Source organism: Oryctolagus cuniculus, chromosome 9, assembly GCF_964237555.1.
Source record: "Oryctolagus cuniculus chromosome 9, mOryCun1.1, whole genome shotgun sequence".
Classification (NCBI taxonomy): domain Eukaryota; kingdom Metazoa; phylum Chordata; class Mammalia; order Lagomorpha; family Leporidae; genus Oryctolagus; species Oryctolagus cuniculus.
Window position 1 is genome coordinate 86314031 of NC_091440.1, and position 20836 is coordinate 86334866.

The 20836-nt window shown below is 38.4% G+C and overlaps 1 protein-coding gene and 1 pseudogene across 6 annotated transcripts in view; both read right to left on the bottom strand.

The window, feature by feature from the left end:
* The window catches only part of PAN3 (poly(A) specific ribonuclease subunit PAN3), a 153698-nt gene that overhangs the window by 82768 nt on the left and 50094 nt on the right, over window positions 1-20836 (bottom strand). The window lies entirely within an intron of this gene.
* Window positions 1583-20835, bottom strand: LOC127487696 (inosine-5'-monophosphate dehydrogenase 2 pseudogene; annotated as a pseudogene).

Genomic DNA, 20836 nt, shown 5'->3' on the forward strand with positions numbered 1-20836 from the left:
CTAATCAATTAACAGTGCAATAAGAGAATACATCCACTAAATTCTTTCAAAATTTAGGTGGACAAACACAATAGGTTTGTGTTTAATGAAAACAGAACATAAGATATGTAATATCTCATTGCAAATATGTCAAAAAAGGCCTGTAAGAAAAAAATTATGATATTGATGGGAAGAATGATTGAGAAACTACGAATAATCTTGAATACTGGCCAACTTTTTAATCACATAGTAAATTCATAAAACCATAAAATACCTTCCCTTGTAGAGCTACTTATACTAAGTTTAATTAAGCTTGCTTGACCTTCCTTATTGACTAATATCATTAATCACTCTGTTGTAAACATGACCTAGCTAACAACATTATTTAGAGATAACTGTCAAGTAATAAATGATAAATATTTGAAGCATAAACTCTAATAGCTCTTAACACAGGCATACAACCAAGCAACTACCAACCAAATCTAGAAGATGAACATATACATCATGCTGAAAGTCTTAAATTCTGCATTTCCACCCTTCTCTGCTTACTGTACACCCACCCCAGGCAACCACTGTTCAACTTTCTGTCCCTAGAATATTCTAAAATTTTATATGAATTAACCATATGGTATTTTTCACTAGCTTCTGTCACACAGAATCAAAATTTACTCATGTCATTGTATCTATCAATATCTGTTATTAATGCTGATTTTAGTACTCAGTAATATGGACATACAAGTTTGTTTATCCTTTCATTTACTGGGCATTTAAACTGTTCCTACTTTAGACTATCACAAATAAGCTGCCGTGAACATCTGCACAACTTTGTGTGTGTGCCTATGTTTCATTAAACATAGTTAAACACAGTGAACGGCTTGGATGTCAGCAAACTGTTTTCCAAAGTAGTTTACTGTTTTAATACATTCAGCAGCACTGTGTAAGAAATAAGCTGGTCTGTGTTCTCAAGCTCATGTGCTCTGGTTGTTCTTTTTCACATTAGTCCTAACAGGTGTGTCATGGCATCTCACTGGGGTTTAAGTCTACACGTCTCAAATGACTTCTTTGCCATTCTGTATCTTCAAGGTGTCTGCTCACATTTTTTGGCCACTATTACAGGGCTTTTTGTTTTCTATTATGGAAGTCTGAAAATTATTTATATTCTCAACAGAAGGCCTGTCTCAGATATGTGAGTTACCAACTATTTTTTCTAGCCTATGAGTTGTCTCTTTAGGCCTTAAATTTTGATAAAGTCTGTTCTATCAAACTGTGTTTTATGGGTTATGTTTTTGGGGCTGTATTTAGAAATATTTGTCTAACCAAGAGGAGCAAATATTTGACTTAAGTTTTATAATTTTACATTTGAAGACTATGAGCTATTTTCAGATCATTTGTGTATGGAGCGTGACAGATGGGTCTAATTACACATTTTGCATATAAATACATAATGATCCCTTCTCCATTTGCTGAAAAAGATCATTTCCTCTCCTCTAGTTTTTCTACTTTATTGAAATCAACAGTCTACTAGTTATTTAATTTCTGGCCTCTCTAATCTGTTCTATTGAGTTGTCTAGCTTGATGCAAATACATTATTTCAATTTCTTAACTTTACAGTGTAGTCTTTCATCTTTGTTCTTTAAGTTGGTTTGGCTTTTAAGTACTTTATATTTTCATATGAACATTAGAGTAATAAGGCTGTCAATTTCTATTAAATAGTCTGCCAGGATTTTAACAAATTCTAACAAGTCTCTGAATTAATTTGGTGAGAATTCACATTCTTTTAACTTTTATTGTAAAACCAAGGAGGAGTGTGTGTGTGCTGGACTGAACCCCTTTTCAGAAAAGCCACTTCTCATATAAGCAGAGGCCATTGATGTCACCTTCCACCTGAGCCAAGGATGTCCTCTTCTCAAACTTGAGCTCCCCAGAGTACATCATGGCTCAGACTTGGGTCAAGCTCTTGGTACCAGTGTCTTGGCAGGAGTGCTGGATGCCAGCAATCAGGGGATGAATTTGTGGATGGACCCTTTCTCCTGCACAGACCAAGACCCCAGAGACCTCTTGTGCTACTTTGATTTTGTCAGCTTCACTGAAATAGTGGTTCTGGCTGCTGAGATGCTTGTCCATGGCATCGAGAGAACCCATACCCTGATTATCCCATCAAAGAAGTACTCCCCAGGGGCTTCGGTAGTGGCAGCCAGGAGGGAGCCCATCATTACTGTGGAGGCCCCAAGGGCCAAAGCTTTGGTGATATGCTCTGCATTCTGGATTCCTCCATCTGTGATGATGGGAACACCAAAGTGCTGTGTGTACTCGTATACCTTATAAATGGCTGTTGCTTGGGGCCGCCCACAGGCCAGATGGAGCTACTTCGCACGCCCACCCACAGGGCATCCACCCCTGCATCAGTGAGGTTCTTGGCCTGTGCAGCAGTGACCACGTTACCTCCAATAGCTTGGAGATTGGGGTATTTCTCCTTGATGTACTTTATCATATTGATCTGGAAGATGGAGTTTTCCTGGGAAGAGTCCAAAATCACTACATCTACACCACCTGGGCTAGCAAGTCCAGCCTGTCCTTGTCATCTTAATGAGTGCCGATAGCTGCCCCAAAGAGCAGCTGCTTCTTGGCATCTTTGGAGGCCAGTGGGTAGTCCCAGTTCTTCTTTAGGTCAGTCCAGGCAATGATGGCCACCAGCTCCTCATCTTCATTTACAATGGGCAACTTTCCCTTTTTGCTGCACAGCAGCATTTCATTTGCTACCTTCAGTGTGATGCCTGCAGGGGCAACCACTAAGTCTTCCCTCTTTGTCATGATCTCTTCTAGAAAACAGTCATGCTCCTCTTCCTTAAGAAAATCAATGTTCCTTGAGGAGATGATGCCCACCAAGCAGCTCTCCATGTGGCCTGTGTCAGTGATGGGGATTCCACAGAAGCCTCAAAAACATCCCACACTCAATCCTTGGGGCTGAGGACCACAGGGTCTGTGATGAATCTTTGTTCGTATTTCTTCACTTTCCGAACTTCATTAGCCTGGAATTTAGTTGTGGTGGATGAAGACAATACTTCCTGTAAGCGCCATTACTATGGCCATCCCAGCCTCTGTGACAATGTCCATGGGTGAGGACAGAAGTGGGGTCTTTAGCATGATCTTCTTGGTCAGAAGTCAGGACCACCTGGTCTGCAGTGAAGATGATGCACCCAGGGAGAATGAGACAGTCGTTGCTGGTGAGGCCATCCCCGCAGTTGAAGAGCTGCTGTGAGGTGAGTCTGTTGTCGGGCATGGAGGACGTGCCCCCACTTATCAAGCAGTCAGCCATTGCCAATGAGGAGCACTGCCGCATGCCTCAGAGGACCAGGCCACAGAGGCCTCTGCCGTCTGGGCCACGCCAATATAAACCAAGAATTCACATCTTAATATAACTGAGTCTTCCAATCCATGAAAAAGACAAACACTTCCATTTATTTAAGTCTTTAACTCCTCACTGGAATGTTTCATAGTTTGAGGTTTTCTTTTTTTTTTTTTTTTTTTTAAGATTTATTTATTTGAAAGGTACAGTTATAGAGAAGGAGAGGGAAAGGCAGAGGCAGAGAGAGAGAAAGTCTTCCATGCACTGGTTCACTCCCCAAATGGCCACAGTGGCCACAGCTGGGCCAGACCAAAGCCAAGAGCCAGAAGCTTCATCCGGGTCTATCCTTCACCTGGGCCACCTTTCTCTGCTTTCCCAGGCTCATTAGCAGGGAGCTGGATCAGAAGTGGAACAGTGGAGACTTGAACCAGCACCCATATGGGATGCCAGCACTGTGGGAAGTAGCTTAAACCGCTATGCCACAGCACCAGCCCATTTTTCATAGTTTTAAATGTAGAACTCTTAACCACTTTTGTTAGACTGGTCTCTAGGTATTTTACATTTTTGATGATACCACAAGTGCCTGAATGTTTTAAATTTCAATTTGTATGCATTTGTTGCTAGTACCTATGTCATCAGTTTACTATAGCTGATGTAATAAATTATCAAAAAGCAATTGGCTTAAAACAAGAGTTTCAGAATCCTAAGACCAAAATCAAAGTACTGGGGTTCACATTCCCTCCAAAGGGTCTAGAGAAAACCCCATTCCATGCTTCTCTCCAAGCTTTGGATGTCTGCCAAGCATTCTCTGTCATTCCTGGACTTGTAACCATATCACTCCAATATCTGTTCCACGTTTACAGCATCTTCTCCTATGTGTGAAATCTCTCCCAATTTAGTCTTAGAAGGATTTCAGGCCCAGTTGACAATTCAGAATGATCTCAATACCCGTAATTAGATCAACAAAGATTTTTCCAAAAAAGGTGAAATTCTTAGGTTCCATGAATTAGGACATGAACTTATGTTTTTAATTCAACTTTATGGAATTCAATGTTTTTTTTTTAACCAGATCCTATCTTATCTACAATAATTATGTCCCCCAAAAAATACACTTGTACTTACTTCTATCCAATCAGTATCTCTTATTTCTTCTTGCCTTAACACACTAGAATGTGCAGTAAAAAGCTAAACAAATGTTGTAAAAGCAGATACTTTCCTTTACTTCTTTCTGATCTTAGTGGATAAAAACTAAATGCTTTTCCCACTAAGTATTATACTAGCTAAGGCTTTGTTTCTTTTTACAGATGCACTGTATCAGATTAAGGCTGTTCCCTTGTATTCCTAGTTTACTGTGAGTTTGTTCTGAGAGGAAGAAAAACAAAGTTCCCACCACTGGTTCATTCCAAGTGCCAGCAACAGTCCCAACTTGCAGCTGAAGTTGGGAGCCATGAATTCAAGCCAGATTTCCATAGAGGTGGCAAGAACTCAATGACTTGAGCCATCACTGGGTCTACATTAGGAAGAAGCTAGAATCAAGAACCAGAGCCAAGGTTCAAGTCCAGATACTCCAAACTCCAGTGTAGGACATAGGCATCTTAACCCCTGCACCAACTTGCTACCAGAGTTTTTAACGAGTGCAAGTAGGATTTTGCAAATGTTTTTTCTCCATTGAAATGATCTTAGGACTTTGCTTGGTTGTGGTAAATAATTCATTAATTGATTTTTTTAAAATACTGAACCATCTTACATTGAGACAAGTTCTTCTTACTATTGTATTATCATTCTATATATTTGCTAGAATATTTAATAAAATTTTGTAAATTTCTATAACTATGTACAGGTTATTTATATTTTCTTTTTGTGCAATGTCCACTTTTGATATCATAATAACCTCACAGTAAGTTGGGATATATTCCCTCTTTTTCAATTTTTGGGGAAAGTTCACAAAGAATTTGCATTATTTCTTCCTTGTACACCTGGCAAATTCACCAATGAAGCCATCTAAGTCTTCTTCTAGGGAGGTTTCCATCATCTTTATAAACTGTTCCTTTGTTTGAATGGCCTTCTTTATCCCTGGGAATACTGTCTTCTTTGAAATCTAATTTTTCTGAAACAAATACAGTAATGCCAGCTTTCTACTGACTAGCATAGTATAATTTTTAACTGATTTTTGCTGTTTTGTTTCAAGTCAGTTTCTTATAAGATTCAACCAAATAAATCTGACAGGTTTTTAAAGCTCAACCTGAATATATCTGCCTACTACTGATGTATAGCATACTTACATTCAATATGATTATGGATATGCCGAGGTTTAAGCTATCAGTTGCTAACTGTTTTCTCTGCTCCATCTGACATCCTTTGTTTCCTTTTTTCTTTGCCTCTTTCTTTTTGCCTTCTTTGGGATAAACCATATTTTTCTAATCTCGTCTTATATCCTTTCTAGACTTACCAGCTGTAATTCTGTTCTTATGTTGGAGCAGTTGCCTTTGGTGTGTATCTTCATACCACATCACACACAGCGTAAGAAGCTCACGATATTATACTTCCATTTTCTCTCTTGAGATAGTCTTTTTGCTAGTCTTATCACTGATGTGTTATAAACCTTATAAGCCCACTGTTACTAATTTTGCTTTGAATGGTCAATTATCTTTCAAAGACACTTAGAGTGTAAGGAAAAAACTTTCTCAAATTTATTCACATAGTTATTGTTTCTCCCGCTCTTTCTCCCTTTGTGTAGATCCAGATTTCCATGGGGTACCATTTTCCTTCTGCCTGAAGTGCTTCCTTTAACATTTATTTTTTTTTATTTTTTATTTTTTTTATTTTTTTTTTTATTTTTTATTTTTTTTGACAGGCAGAGTGGACAGTGAGAGAGAGAGACAGAGAGAGAAAGGTCTTCCTTTGCCGTTGGTTCACCCTCCAATGGCCGCCGCTGCAGCCGGCGCACCGCGCTGATCCTGGCAGGAGCCAGGAGCCAGGTGCTTTTCCTGGTCTCCCATGGGGTGCAGGGCCCAAGCACCTGGGCCATCCTCCACTGCACTCCCTGGCCATAGCAGAGAGCTGGCCTGGAAGAGGGGCAACCGGGACAGAATCCGGCGCCCCAACCGGGACTAGAACCCGGTGTGCCGGCGCCGCAAGGTGGAGGATTAGCCTATTGAGCCACGGCGCCGGCTCCCCTTTAACATTTATTGAAGTATTTATTTGCTGGTGATGAATTCTTTCAATTTTGTATGTTTGAAAAGTCTTTACCTTAAAATAATTAAGTTTTATGCAAAGATTCGGAAGAAGTGGTACTTTTCACTATCTTTCACCAGGCAACTAAAATAACACTAGTACATTTTCAAATCCAAGAAATTAATATTGCTGTAATAATTTTAACTGAACTACCCCCTGATTTAAGTTTTACCAGTTTTATACGCATTCATTTGACTGCATTTTGGGAGAAAAATTCATATATAAAATTCTGGGTATTTTCTGTTTGTCCTATATTTTAAAGATACTGCTGTACCGTTATCTGGCTTGTATTATTTCCAAAGACAAACATGCAACTTTAATCTCTGTTCTTCAAAAATGGGTCTTTCATCTGGGGTTGCTTGTTTGACATGCCTTGGTGTAGTTTTCTTCATGGTTCTTGTGCTTGCAATTTTATAAGTGCCTTGGATCTTCAGGTTTACACTGTTCAACAAATTTGGACAGTATCTGCCCATTATTAGTTTTTTTGTTTTGTTTTGTTTTATTTTTCTGTATATCCCACACTCACCTCTCTTCAGGGACTCCAAATGCAAGTATATATATTAGGCTACTTGATGTCACCTCACAGCTTGCTTTTCCTCTGCATGTAGTTTTTCAGACTGTCTCTATTGTTATGCATTCAAGTTTACTACTCCTTTCTTCTGCAGTGTCTATATGATCTGTCATTAATTCTATCCAATACATTTTTCATTTCAGATATTGTGGAATTAAACTCTAAAATTCAACACGGATTTTTAAAATATCTATTCCATGTTTTTAATTGCATGTTTAACCTTTCCTCTAGTTGTCCTAAACATACAGAATGTGATCTTCTGGTATTCTTATACACTATTTCTGTTTAATTTTTGGGTAACTGTTGATTGACTGTATATTTTTCTTATGAATCTTATTTTCCCATTTCTTTACCTGCCTGGTAATTTTTTATTTATGGCCAATACCATACCTTGGTTGGTGATATATTCCCAAAAATATTCTAAACCATTGTTCTCCACTGTAAGTTGTTTAAAAATCAGTTTGATTCTTTTGAGTTTTGCTTTTAAATTCATTAGGAGAAATAAGGGAAGCATTTATTCTAAAGCTAAGTTGGCCCTGTTATTGAATAGTCCTTACTTGATCGTTCATGAAGCAGAAAGTTTTCCATATTCACTGGGGAGAACAGAAACTAATTTTGGCCTTGTGGAAGCTCTGAGAGTCATTTCCTGTGACTTTTCTGGAGATTTCTTTTTTCAGCTCAAATAGTCTCCTCATGATCAATACTGAATGGCAAGTTCAAGGGGATCCCCTTTACAAATCTTCAGAGCTCTGTGTATGAGCTCTCTCCTCTTCAGTACTTGTTCTTGTTGACCTACTGATGCCATGACACTGTGGAATTCCAATCTCATATCTTCAATTTACAAAGACTACTAGGCTCTCCCTGAGGTCTCTCTCCCTTCATGGAGCCTGGAAACTCTCTCAATTCAGTGAGCTAGGTTAATCACAGGGCTCATATCATTTGTTTCTCTTATTTCAAGTGCTATATTTGTGTGTACGTTCCTTGCAAAAGCCAATAACAGTGAATTACTTGGGAAGGCAGAAGAAGCAGTACCAAAAATGAAGGGAAAGGCAGGACTAAGGAACTCTTCTGCCAAGCTACAGTGATCTAAGAAGCATAAAAAGAAGAGACCCATGGATAGAACAGCCCTATTCAAAGCTATTTTACTAGTCTGTAGATTTCATAAATAACACAGAATAAAGAGGAACAGAGTAGGACAGAAAGGGGAAATCAAATGGTTAACCAGAACCTCCAAGTTCACATTTCCACAAGACCTTTCTTCTTCTAATTTAATGGGTTGTCATTTCCTCTTATTCAAGCATATCCAAATATGGTAAATTTAAAATTTATTTTCAAAATATACTCAACTTCTGAGTTATTCACATAGTTGAGGACATCTGGCTCTCCGATTTGTACTTTTCTGTAGTATCTGATTTTTTTTTAGTAAGTGTACTATATAATTTTTATCAAAAAGTTTTTAAAAAATGTGTTAAGATTTGAAAATCATGAAACCATGGATACCATTCCCCACTTCCTATTTGTTTGCATATTATCCCTGAGTGTAGAGTGGTATTATTACAAGAATTCACATGAAGTATGCAACATTTTAAGTTGAAACCATTAGAATCAAGGCATATAAAAAAAGAAAAGCTGTATCTGGAAGATAGAAGGCATTTAAAAGCAAAACCAGACTAACTGCATATCTAATACTCAAAAGAATCTGAAGTTATTTAAATGTCAAAGTGCTCCAGTAGCAGTAATCATTAGTCGTCACAGGGCATATGACCCAGTTTATTCCCAATATTACTCCCCTAAATAAATAAATAAATTTCCATTTAAGTCAATTAACAAGTAGACCAGGAAACTGAGACCATCAATGTATTTCAGAGAGGTAAGAATTACTTTATACAGCTACACTTATTTTCTGTATCTATGCATATCTTCTATCCATAGTTATAAAAGTATGTAAGTAGGCAGAATTATTTAGAAGCATTCTTCTTAACCAGGAATCTTGCCATATTTAATCACAAAATTTAACATCTGTTAAGATTTCCAAATGTTTTCCACAATGGTATTTTTTGCCATGAAGTAGTATCAAGGGACAATTTAAGACTACAAAACATGATATTTCAGGACTAGCAATAGGCCAAACATTCATATAGCTAGAAAACCACTAATGTTCACTCATTCAGTAACACATAAAAGACACTGTGTTAGGGAAAACACAGGCACTGCATGTTCACAGGCTGGCAGCTCTCAGGTACTGAATGTATCCTCAACGCAAAACAATGCTACACTCCCAAGAGATCAGAACATCCATGTATCAAACAAAACATTAAGTATCCACAATAAGCTATAAACTATTAGCCTTTATAATGAGCTATAGAAATAATTAGGACAATAGCATAAGTGAGCAGGTGTCTAATGCTGTCTAATTAGTTCATAAGACCAAATGCTTGAATTCAACCCAAAAGAAAGATGTGCCAAGTCAAAAACAGAGTGAAAGAAATGGAGGGAAGGAGGTACACAAAACCACACGAATGTTCAAACAGAAAGCTCAAAGGCAGAAGCATGAAGACGTGGCAATTTTCAGGGTCCATGTTCAATAGGTCCACAGCAGGAAGCAGGAACAAGATCAAGAGGCAGTGCTGAGGGCCAGTTATGGCTTAGCAGATAAAGCCACCTCTTGCAATGCCAGCATCCCATATGGGTACTGGTTTGTGTCCTGGCTGCTCCACTTCCAATCCAACTCCCTACTAGTCTGCCTGAGAAAGCAGTGGAAGATGGCCCAAGTGCTTTGGCCCCTATACCCACGTGGAAGACCAGAAAGAAGCCTGGAAGAAGTGCCCGACTCTGGCTTTAGCCTGGCCTAGCCCTTGCCATTGTGGCCATTGGAGAAGTGAACTAGTTTAGATGGAAGATATCTCTGTCTCTACTTCTCTCTCTGTAACCCTTTCAAATAAAATTAAAATAAAAATCTTTGAAAAAGGAAAAAAGAGATATTAGGATGCTTTCTAAAGGGATGTAGATTTTTTTCCTAGAAACAAAAACCAAATGAAAAGAAAAATCAAGTAATAATGAAGTGATTTGAAAGGTAAGATCAGAGGCAAGAAACCAGGTAAGATACTATAATGTTGACAGTCCAAGCAACAAAGCTGGAGTTAAACTATAATTCAGTAACAAAAGAGTGAAGATAATTTCAAAGTAGCATAAGCAATAGATTTTAGTAGATGAAAGATGTGGCAGGTAAGGAAAGAAGAGTCAAAACAGTCTCACAAATCAGATACTGAGTGACATTAATAACAAAGATAGACAGGGACATATAGTTGTGAATAAGTGTCCTTTGTGACACTCATTCATGCATGAGTGAAAGAACAGGTCTGAAGCAAAATACATGGTTGCCATTTTAAACCTACTGAAAGTGAAGGCCTGTGAAATATAGATGAAGATGTTCAGAATAAACTAGAAATACAAAGATACATCAGAAAGTTCACGGAGGCTGGCACCGCGGCTCAATAGGCTAATCCTCCGCCTGTGGCACTGGCACACTGGCTTCTAGTACCGGTCGGGGCGCCGGATTCTGTCCTGGTTGCTCCTCTTCCAGTCCAGCTCTCTGCTGTGGCCCAAGAGTGCAGTGGAGGATGGCCCAAGTACTTGGGCCCTGCAGTGGGCCCTGTACCCACATGGAAGACCAGGAGAAACACCTGGCTCCTGGCTTTGGATCAGCGCAGTGCGCCGGCCGCAGCGCTCCAGCTGCAGCAGCCATTAGAGGGTGAACCAATGGTAAAGGAAGACCTTTCTCTGTTTCTCTCATTGTCCACTCTGTTAAAAAAAAATAATAATAAATAAAAAAAAATAAAAAAAAAAGTTCATGGAGGGGCCGGCACTGTGGCGGAACAGGTTAAGCTCCCAGCTACAGAGATGGCATCCCATTTGGGTGATGGTTCTAGTCCCCACTGCTCCACTTCTGATCCAGTTGCCAGCTAATGTGCCTGGTAAAGCAGCAGTGGACAGCCAAAGTTCTTAGGCCCCTGCACCCGTGCGGGAGACATGGAAGAAGCTCCAGATACCTAGTACTAGACTGGCTCAGCCTCAGCTGCTGTGGTCATTTGGGGAGTAAACCAGTGGAAGGAAGACCTCTTTCTCTGTCTCTCCTTTTCTCTCTGTAACTCTTTCAAATAAATAAATCTTACAAAATAAAGTTCAAAGAAAATGCACATTATTTTTAGTTTTCAATGAACTTTTTAAGTATCCTCATATAATATTTAGAGTAAGTGCAGAGAACCTGGAGGAGGGGGAAAAACCAACTTAAGTCAAATCCAAATCCAAACAGAAGTAGCTGAAGTAATGAAGATATTTGTGGACACCAAAAAGCACTATGAACAGTAAAAGAGAAGACAGTCAGCAAAAGAGCTCAGGAGTTTTTAAGGGAAAGGCAAAGGACAAGAGGGCTACAAAAACAAATAATAAAGATACTTGCTCCCCTTCCAATTCAGCTCACTGCTAATGTGCCTGAGAAAGCCCCTGCACCCACATGGAAGACCGATGAATCTCCTGGCCCAGCCCTAGCCATTATGACCACTTAGGAATGAACCAGCAGATAGAAGACGATGACTTCTCTGCCTCTGCCTCTCCTGCTGCCTCTCTGTAACTATAATTTTCAAATAAATAAATCTTTAAAAGCAAACAATGAAATATACCAGTGAGGAGTTAAAGACCTAAATAAATGGAGATGTCTATCTTATTTGTGAACCAGTGAGTGGAAGTTATCTCCCCTCTTTTCTCTCTCTCCCTGCCTCTCCTCTCTTATATAAAACTCTGGGTTTCAAATAAATAAGAATCTTTTTTAAAAAACACTGCCAATTTTGGCAGTTAGTAAACTTATTAAAGTTTTTAATACAGTGTTCAAAGGGAAAAGGAACATACAAGGAATTAAAGATAAATGAAAGATGGAAAAGTAGCCACAGTAACAAACATTGCCCAAACTGTACAGCAGTTTCTTAAACAAACTAACCACCTTTCTCCTCATGTAGCACTCTTTGTTCTAAGGTTCCCCAAATAACAAGAGAGATTTAAACATACTGTGTTTGATTTCTTCCTCTTACTTTACAATGTTGAAGGAGAGAAAATCTAAAAATTAGAGATAGGTGATAGAATAAACTGCTAGAAGGAACAATGATGAATTATAGAGCACACAGCAAAGGAGCATCTATTTGTCTGACAAAGGAGGAAAAGATTAAGAAAGGATATGAATAAAATATACAGAGGGCTGAGAATTGAGGAAATTCATTCCCAATGGCCTTTTTTCTCCCGACTCTGTATGACAAAGTCATTATTCAAAAGTGAAAGTGAGGGCTGAGTAGATTCAAACAAATTGGTATAGCTAAACAACAGGAACTGTAGAGAAGAGGAGAGAGGGTCTGGAGTAGAATGAAGGGCACAAAATCCTATAGCTAAAGTAGAGCCACTGCCACTTTACCATAGTTACCCAACTCTTCAAAGGCTCAAGGAAACCGAAGCAGCTAAGCTGAAACTTCACGTTATAATTTTCAATACATTCCATTCAAAGCCTAAATTCCCCTTTTCCTTGAACATACAGACAACAAAACCTAGAGAATAACTAAAGATGAAGCATATCCAGTGAGTTCAAAAGCTCTCTGAGATTTTAAAAGCACCAGCAATAAGCAAGAGAACCTGTGGGCCAAGAGATTTAATGTGAACATTTTAAAACACTTGTACCAGAAATGCCATCTGATCAGAGCAGAAGAGGGGAAAATATCATCAAAAGAAATGCTGAAAAGTAGATAATGAAGTCAGATGGGTCCCCTAACAGAAAAACAGTCCTTGCTGTTTGCTGGATAAACTAAGAGTAATAATGATAAGCTATGATAGAAAATCTCACTATTTTCTAAGATCTGAGACCAAATGAACAAGATTTAACATGTTATTACTTTCAGGTAAAACTTAATCTATAACATCATAAGAAGTTTATAAAATCATGTATTTCCCAAGAATTTTACACAAAATTTTTATGTGAAGAAACACACTGTTACACTGTTACCCTTTGCCTGAAAAAAGCAAATCAAAACTAATTTTTGAAAATACTCAAGTGAGTCAGCATTGAAATGTAAGTCACTAGAAAGTTAAATATCACTGCACCACTCTACACATACCACGATGACATATACACATGAATATAACTACACATAGTACTCTATAAATAACTATACACGAAGACCTACTTTAGGAGACACCATGGTAAAATGAAAGAAAAAAAACATTTATAGAAATATCTTTTATGTGCTTGGAAATATGCTCCCTTACAACAATTCTATAGGAGACGTGATAAAATATTTTAACCTCAAGCAAAGGCATTTGGCCTGTACAATCACGGAACAAAAGTGCATTTGAACTTAGATGAAATAAAGTATTCCTAAGGCAGAGTCTTAGATGATCTTCCATTTACCATCTGCTGGTGTTCGATTATGAGAATAATACAAAACGGGGAAGTTTTTTCACTAAAAAACACTGTTGAGAGGTAATTAAAACTATTACCATGATCAGAATACTAAAAATTATCAAGAATAACTGGATACTATTAAACATTGATTTTTTTTTAAGGAATGGAAGATCTCTAATATTTCAAAAGAAATTACCAACTTTAGGTCTAAAACAATTGAGACACTAAAACTAAATAGTACTAACAGTTGTTACAAAATTCAAATAAAACCAGTGAAAAAGGCATTGTGGTGTAGCAGGTAAGCCTGCCCATGCCAGCATCCCATGTGGGCATTGGTTCCAGTCTCACCACTCCACACTCGATCCAGCTCCCTCTTAATGTGCCTGGGAAAACAGTGGAAGACGGCCCAAGTCTTTGGGCTCCTGCTGCCCATGTGGGAAGAAGCTCCAGGCTCCTGGCTTCAGACTGGCCCAGCTAAGACCAAAGTGGCCATCTGGGGAGCAACCAGAGGATGAAAGATCTTTGTCTCTCCCTCTCTATGTAAACTCTGCCTTTCAAATAAATAAATCTTTTTAAAAAAAGTATGATCAATTTTCTTAAAAACATAAATGTCTCAGAATGAAATTTTACAAAATCTATTATACAATAAAAGAAAATTAAGCTGTGGCATTTTCAAACAAGCATAATACCTTAAGAAAAATAGAACACACATATGGCTAGCCTCGATTACTTACAATTCAGTGGGAAAAGACAAACAGTTAAGAAAATTTACTATAAAACAGAATGAAACTGGTAAACACCAAGTATTCTAAAAATGGGAAAACAGTATACACACACACTCATACTCAAATATATATACATATGTTCCCTGCCTCCCCTGCCAGATAATTGAGTAAGTATTCACAAGGAGGTAGCATTTCAGTCATCTCTTGAAGAAAAACCAAGAAAGATGTTTTTTTCAGGTTCATTTAACAATAGTACAGAGAACCGACACCATATTTCATAATATATATAATACAAAAGATACTATATAAGAATGTAGTATATGTGGATGGATATGGAGAGACAGCCTTTGAAAGGCAGGATATGACAGATGGAGATGATTTGACAAAAATTACTCAGAAGATGTTTATGCATAAAGTGTAAATGATGTCACAGCTGAAAACAAGGAAAGGAGGGAGATGCTGCAGATTTTTAAACAAGGATTAGAGGCAAACAATATAACAGGAAAACTTCTGGGCTTAGGATTAAATACATTTTGGCTAGCATCCCAGCTCTACCACATAGAGGATATCCAAATGCTTAGGACCAAAAGTGTTTCAGATTTTTGAAGAATCGCACATATATAAGAAATCATGAGGAAAAGAAAGACCCAAATCTACAGATAAAATTCATTTGCTCCATATAAACCTTATACACACTCAGTCTGACAGTAACTTACACAACATTTTTAATGGACTGCATTTTGACTGCAACCCACTGCATGAGGTCAGTCTGTGATTTTCCACAAATATATGTGGCGCCTTGTGGTACTTAAAAGGTTTCAGATTACAAAGCATTTCTGTTTCCAAATTTTCAGATTAGGGATGCTAAATCAAACTAGCATTAGGTTTTTCTAACACACAATTTTCATTTTTTTTAATCAAATGGGGATAATATGTGGTTGTTGTTACAAAGATTCAATATGATAGGAATTGTATTATTACCCAATGTATTGGTAGCCAAACCTCAGGAGTTAACGTCTCATAGTAAGTGGCAGAATGTGGGAGATGGCAGAAAAGGAGAAGTCAAAAGATATTTAGTCTCAGTGACTGGGAAGATGATAATACCATTAACTGAAGTAGAAACATAGGAGAATACATAAAAAGCAGATGTGGAGAACAGAAAAATAAGTTTAAACATGTCAGATCTGCAATGATGGGGGATATAAATTACATGCAAAGATATCAGAAAGCACAAGAAATCTGAATCTTGAACTCAGAAGACAGTTTAAACTTTATTTAAATTTCAGGGATAAACAAAGAGCATGCAAAGAAAAGAACATACAAAGAGCAGAATTAAAAAGGAATCATGAATGAAACAAAGAGTTAAGAGTGCAAAGAGAAAAGTGTTTCAAAAATAAACATAGCCAGCAGTCTAGGAACTGCATGAAACTGTTAGATTTAGCAATTAAGGAGATCTACAACAAACTCTGAGAGCAGTTTCAGGGGCTGGTGCTACGGCACAGCAGCTTAAGCTACCACCTGTTGCACCAGAATCCCCTATGAACACAGGTTTGAGTCCCGGCTGCTCCATTTCCCTTCCAGCTTCCTGCAATGACCCTAGCAAGGTAGCACCAGATGGCCCAAGTGCTTGGATCCCTGCACCCACATGGCAGACCCAAATGGAATTCCAAGATCCTATCTTCACCTTGGCCTAGTGTGGCTATAGTGGCCATTTGGGGAGTGACCCAGCATATGGAAGATTTCTAACTGGCTTTCAAGTCTACAAATAAATATAACATTTAAAAACAGAGAGAGAACAGTGTCAGCAGAAATTTGGTGACATGAAACTGTACACATTTAAGGAATAAACAGGTGGTAAATAAATGAAGAAAAATAGTACAAAAGATTTCATGGGTCCCTAGTTGGGAATTCCACAAACACATTAATGGAGAGCAACTGGGTATTATCAGTATTTTTTTTTTTATTTGACAGATAGAGTTAGACAGTGAGAGAGAGAGAGAGACAGAGAGAAAGGTCTTCCTTCCGTTGCTTCACCCCATAAATAGCCGCTACGGCCGGAGCCACGCTGATCTGAAGCCAGGAGCCAGGTGCTTCCTCCTGGTTTCCCATGCGGGTGCAGGGACCAAGCACTTGGGCCATCCTCCACTGCCCTCCCGGGCCACAGCAGAGAGCTGGACTGGAAGAGGAGCAACTGGGACTAGAACTCGGGGCCCATATGGGATGCCAGCGCCACAGGTGGAGGATTAACCAAGGCCATATTATCAGTATTTCTAATGCCATATGAAGAATAAATTTAGTCTCTATAAAATGACAAGAGACTGAAGAAAATTTTATCTCTTTAATTCTAAAGTGAAAACATGAAATCACTGTTCTTGGTGGAAAACAAAAAGATTAGTAAGTAACAAAAGGTTGACAATCATGCATGTTAGAAATCTGGTGCTAAGGAGAATAAAGGCAGTATGAGTGATTATATTTCATCACTTGAGTTGAAAATCTAAAAGATTTTGTTAAGCTTTTTGTTGTTTGGTATTCATTTTATTTTCAGAAGCTGAAAAAGGCCAAACAGTAGGTCAAGATTAAGAAATCAATGTAAAGAGGCCAAAATTCTGGTATAATGGTGAAAGCCATCACCTCATATGGACACCATTTCAAGTCCTGTATATTCTACTTCCGATTCAACTCCCTGCTAATGCTCCTGGGAAAGCAGTAGAAGATGACCTAAGCATTTGGGTCCCCTGCGCCTATATGGGAGACCAGGAAGGAGCTTCGGGCTCTTGGCATCAGCTTGGCCCAGCTCTGGCCATTGTGTTCATTTGGGGAGGGAACCAGAGGATGGAAGACCTCTTTCTCTGTCTCTTCGTCTCTTTCTGTAGTTCTGTCTTTCAAATAAATAAATAAATCTTTTCTAAAAGAAGAAATCATAAAAAAAAAATAAAAATAAAAAAAAAAGAAAAAAGGCCGGCGCCGCGGCTCACTAGGCTAATCCTCCGCCTAGCGGCGCCGGCACACCGGGTTCTAGTCCCGGTCGGGGCGCCGGATTCTGTCCCGGTTGCCCCTCTTCCAGGCCAGCCCTCTGCTGTGGCCAGGGAGTGCAGTGGAGGATGGCCCAGGTGCTTGGGCCCTGCACCCCATGGGAGACCAGGAAAAGCACCTGGCTCCTGGCTCCTGCCATCGGATCAGCGCGGTGCGCCGGCCGCAGCGCGCCGGCCGCGGCGGCCATTGGAGGGTGAACCAACGGCAAAGGAAGACCTTTCTCTCTGTCTCTCTCTCTCACTGTCCACTCTGCCTGTCAAAAAAATAAAAAAAATAAAAAAAAAAATAAAAATAAAAATAAAAAAATAAAAAAAGAAGAAATCAATGTAAAGAAACGCCTAAAGTTCCAGAAAGGCAGGAAAATATCACTGAGAAAAATAAATTATATGGAAAAGAATTGACCTTAATAAAGCAGCACACTTGGGCATAAGCTACAGTCCATGTCTAGAAAATTACATGTGCAATCTTACTCTTAAGAAATGCTGTCCTATATAAGCTCAGTAAACCAGTGCAGTTAGAACTGTATCACATCCAAGTGAAAACATGGGTTCAAGTTTTGGCTCCTGGGGCCAGTGTTGTGGCATAGCAGGTAAAGCTGACACCTGCAACACCAGCAGCAGCCCATATGGGCATCAGTTTCTGTCCTGACTGCTCCACTTCCAATCCAGCTCCCAACTAATGTATCTGGGAAAGCAAGAGAAGTTGGTCCAAGTGCCTGGGCACCTGCCACCTACATGAGAGACCCAGATGAAGCTCCTGGCTTCAGCCTGGCTAAGACATGGCCTTTGCAGCTATCTGGGGAGTGAATCACCAGACAGAAGATCTCTCACCCTCTCTATTTCAAAATAAATAAATGAAACTTTAAAAAAAAAAAAAAAAAACACAAATTTTGTCTCCTCTACTGACTGTTTAACATTACTCAGCTTCTCTGAATGCGTTTCTTCATTTCACATACATTTATCCCATGAGATATTAGGAAGCCCAAAAGGCAATGTATATAAAAGTTAGCATGGTGCATGGCACAAGACAATTAAGAACTACTGTTAGCTATGATTATTAAAATAAATATAAATATTCTTCTAACCTGAAAAGACCTAAGCTTTAAAAATTTACTTATTTGAAAAGTCATAGTTACAGAGAGAGGAAGATCTTCCATCTTCTGGTTTACTTCCTAAATGGCCGCAACAGCCAGGTTGGACCAAGCCGAAGACAGGAGCTTTTTCTGGGTCAGTTGGGTGCAATGGCCCAAGTACTTGAGCCATCTTCTACTGCTTTCCCAGGTCCATTAGCAGGGAGCAGGTAGGACTCAACCCGGCCCCCAAATGAGATGCTAACACTGCAGGCGATGGCTTAACCCACTGTGCCACAACACTGGGCCTAGGACCTAAGCCTTAAAGGAAAGAAAATCAGTGGAACACAAAAGACTAATATTTATGGCTAACAATTTAAACCTTTATGTGTTAAAAATAAAAAATAATATTAAAGGGTAAACATTACCCAAAACCAAAAAAAATCTTAGGGAATTGATATATAAAATTATTTTTCTTACTAAAATATAAAAAATATATACTAACATAATCTTCAGGTCCCCAGTTTAGGAATTCCCAAAGACAGCAATGGAGAAGAACTGCATTTTTCTCAATACTTCAAACATGACTGATAAATGTAAGGCATTTTAGAGTTAAAAAGCTCAAATTCAGAGTATTAACATTCTGCGTCTCCTTAAAAAAACTTTTTGAAGCATAAAATAACAGTATTTGAAATATTAGACACCAATTTAATCTTTCATACACATTAATGCAAATTTATTACTAGATGTCTTAACAAAAAAGCATAACTCTGGTATATGTTCTTACACAGACAAAAGTGACCTCAAAACTACTACTGTTGATAAATGGCAGGGAGGGAGGGACAGTGGCAGAGAAGCCTAGTGTCTACACCTCTGCATTGCTAAGTATAACATCCCCACAACTCACAAGCAGTTCTAGTACCACATCTATCTGTTCTTACACAGGCAGGGTTCAATTTACTTTCAGGTTTTCTTTTCAAAATTGAAAAAAATCCCATCTCTAATCTCTCCTACTGATCCCAAAGACAAGAAAAATTCAGGTAAAACACTATTCCTAATTGACAAATCCAAAATTTTCCAACAGTATTTTAAGTACATACATGATATATGAAACCCTTTGGCTTTCCATTATCTTTAGGGGGGGAACAAACACTACCAAAATTTCATTTGGGACAAATCTCACATTTTGCAACATGTTTGAGAGTAACATTTTTGTTCTTGTGCCCAAGGTGGCATATATATTGCTAGTGTATCTATACTGAACAAAACAAGAGAGGCTGGTATTATGAAGTAGTAGGTAAAGATGCTGCCTGCAATGCCAGCTTACCACGTGTTAGCTGGGTCGTGTCCCAGCTGTTCCACTTTTGATGCAGCTCCCTGTTACTAGCCTGGGATAGTAGCAGAGGATGGCCCAAGGGCTTTGGCCCCTGCTACCAATGTGGGAGACCTGAAGAAGTTCCTGGCTCCTGGCTTCAGCCTGGCTCATCCCAGCCACTGTAACCACCGGCTCCCTCCTTCCTTCCCTCCCAATCTTCCCCTCTCTCCCTCCCTCCATGTAAATTTTTGAATTAAAAAAAAAAATGATATTGTAGAATCTGTTTATAAGGTAGGAGACAGAAATAAAGCCAAGTTGTGAAATTTGTAATATTTTTTTATGCTTTGTACACGTGGGATTGCAGAGATTGGCTAGGAATTATTTTTAAAACTAATTTACTCAAAATTTAGAAAGAAAATATGCTACTACTTCTGGCTAAATTGAAAATTTTGACCAAAAGCATTATCTATACTATAAAATAATTACCAGTTATAATCCAAACTAAAATGGAATATGAAATTTTTACAGGTACTTCAACATCATATAGGGACTAGCCCTTGAATTATTAAAATTCACTTTTCATTGTTTAGAACTGACAACAAAAGGCAGAGTCAAAGACTGAAATGCATCTGTAATGACCCTATGACAACATACCATTGAATGTGATTTTAGAGGAAATCTGATGTTTGTTTATACACAATCTTTATTTCCTATCAAAAGTTGAAAGAAAGAAAATATATAAAGCTATTATATATAAAAGATATATAGATATATATATATCTATATATAAAGTTCAGATTCTAAACAAATGGGACTTTCTGTACTAACTTTTATAACATGACTTTTGAGTGTAATACCCTAAGTAACTCTGTATTAAAAACTAATTGATCTCAAATGTTAACAAGTTTAAGAGGAAAATACAGAAACAGGAGAAGCTTAAAAAGCCACTGAAGCTAAAAATCATTCAGTTGGTTACTGAACCACTAACTACACTTTGATTCAAAAATTTTAGAAACCACTCAGGTATTTCAGATAGGTCATCCAATCTTTTTACACCCGCCATCACACATAGATACAGAAAGTTGCCATGATATTCACTTTCAAAAATGTCTAATAAAAATCATT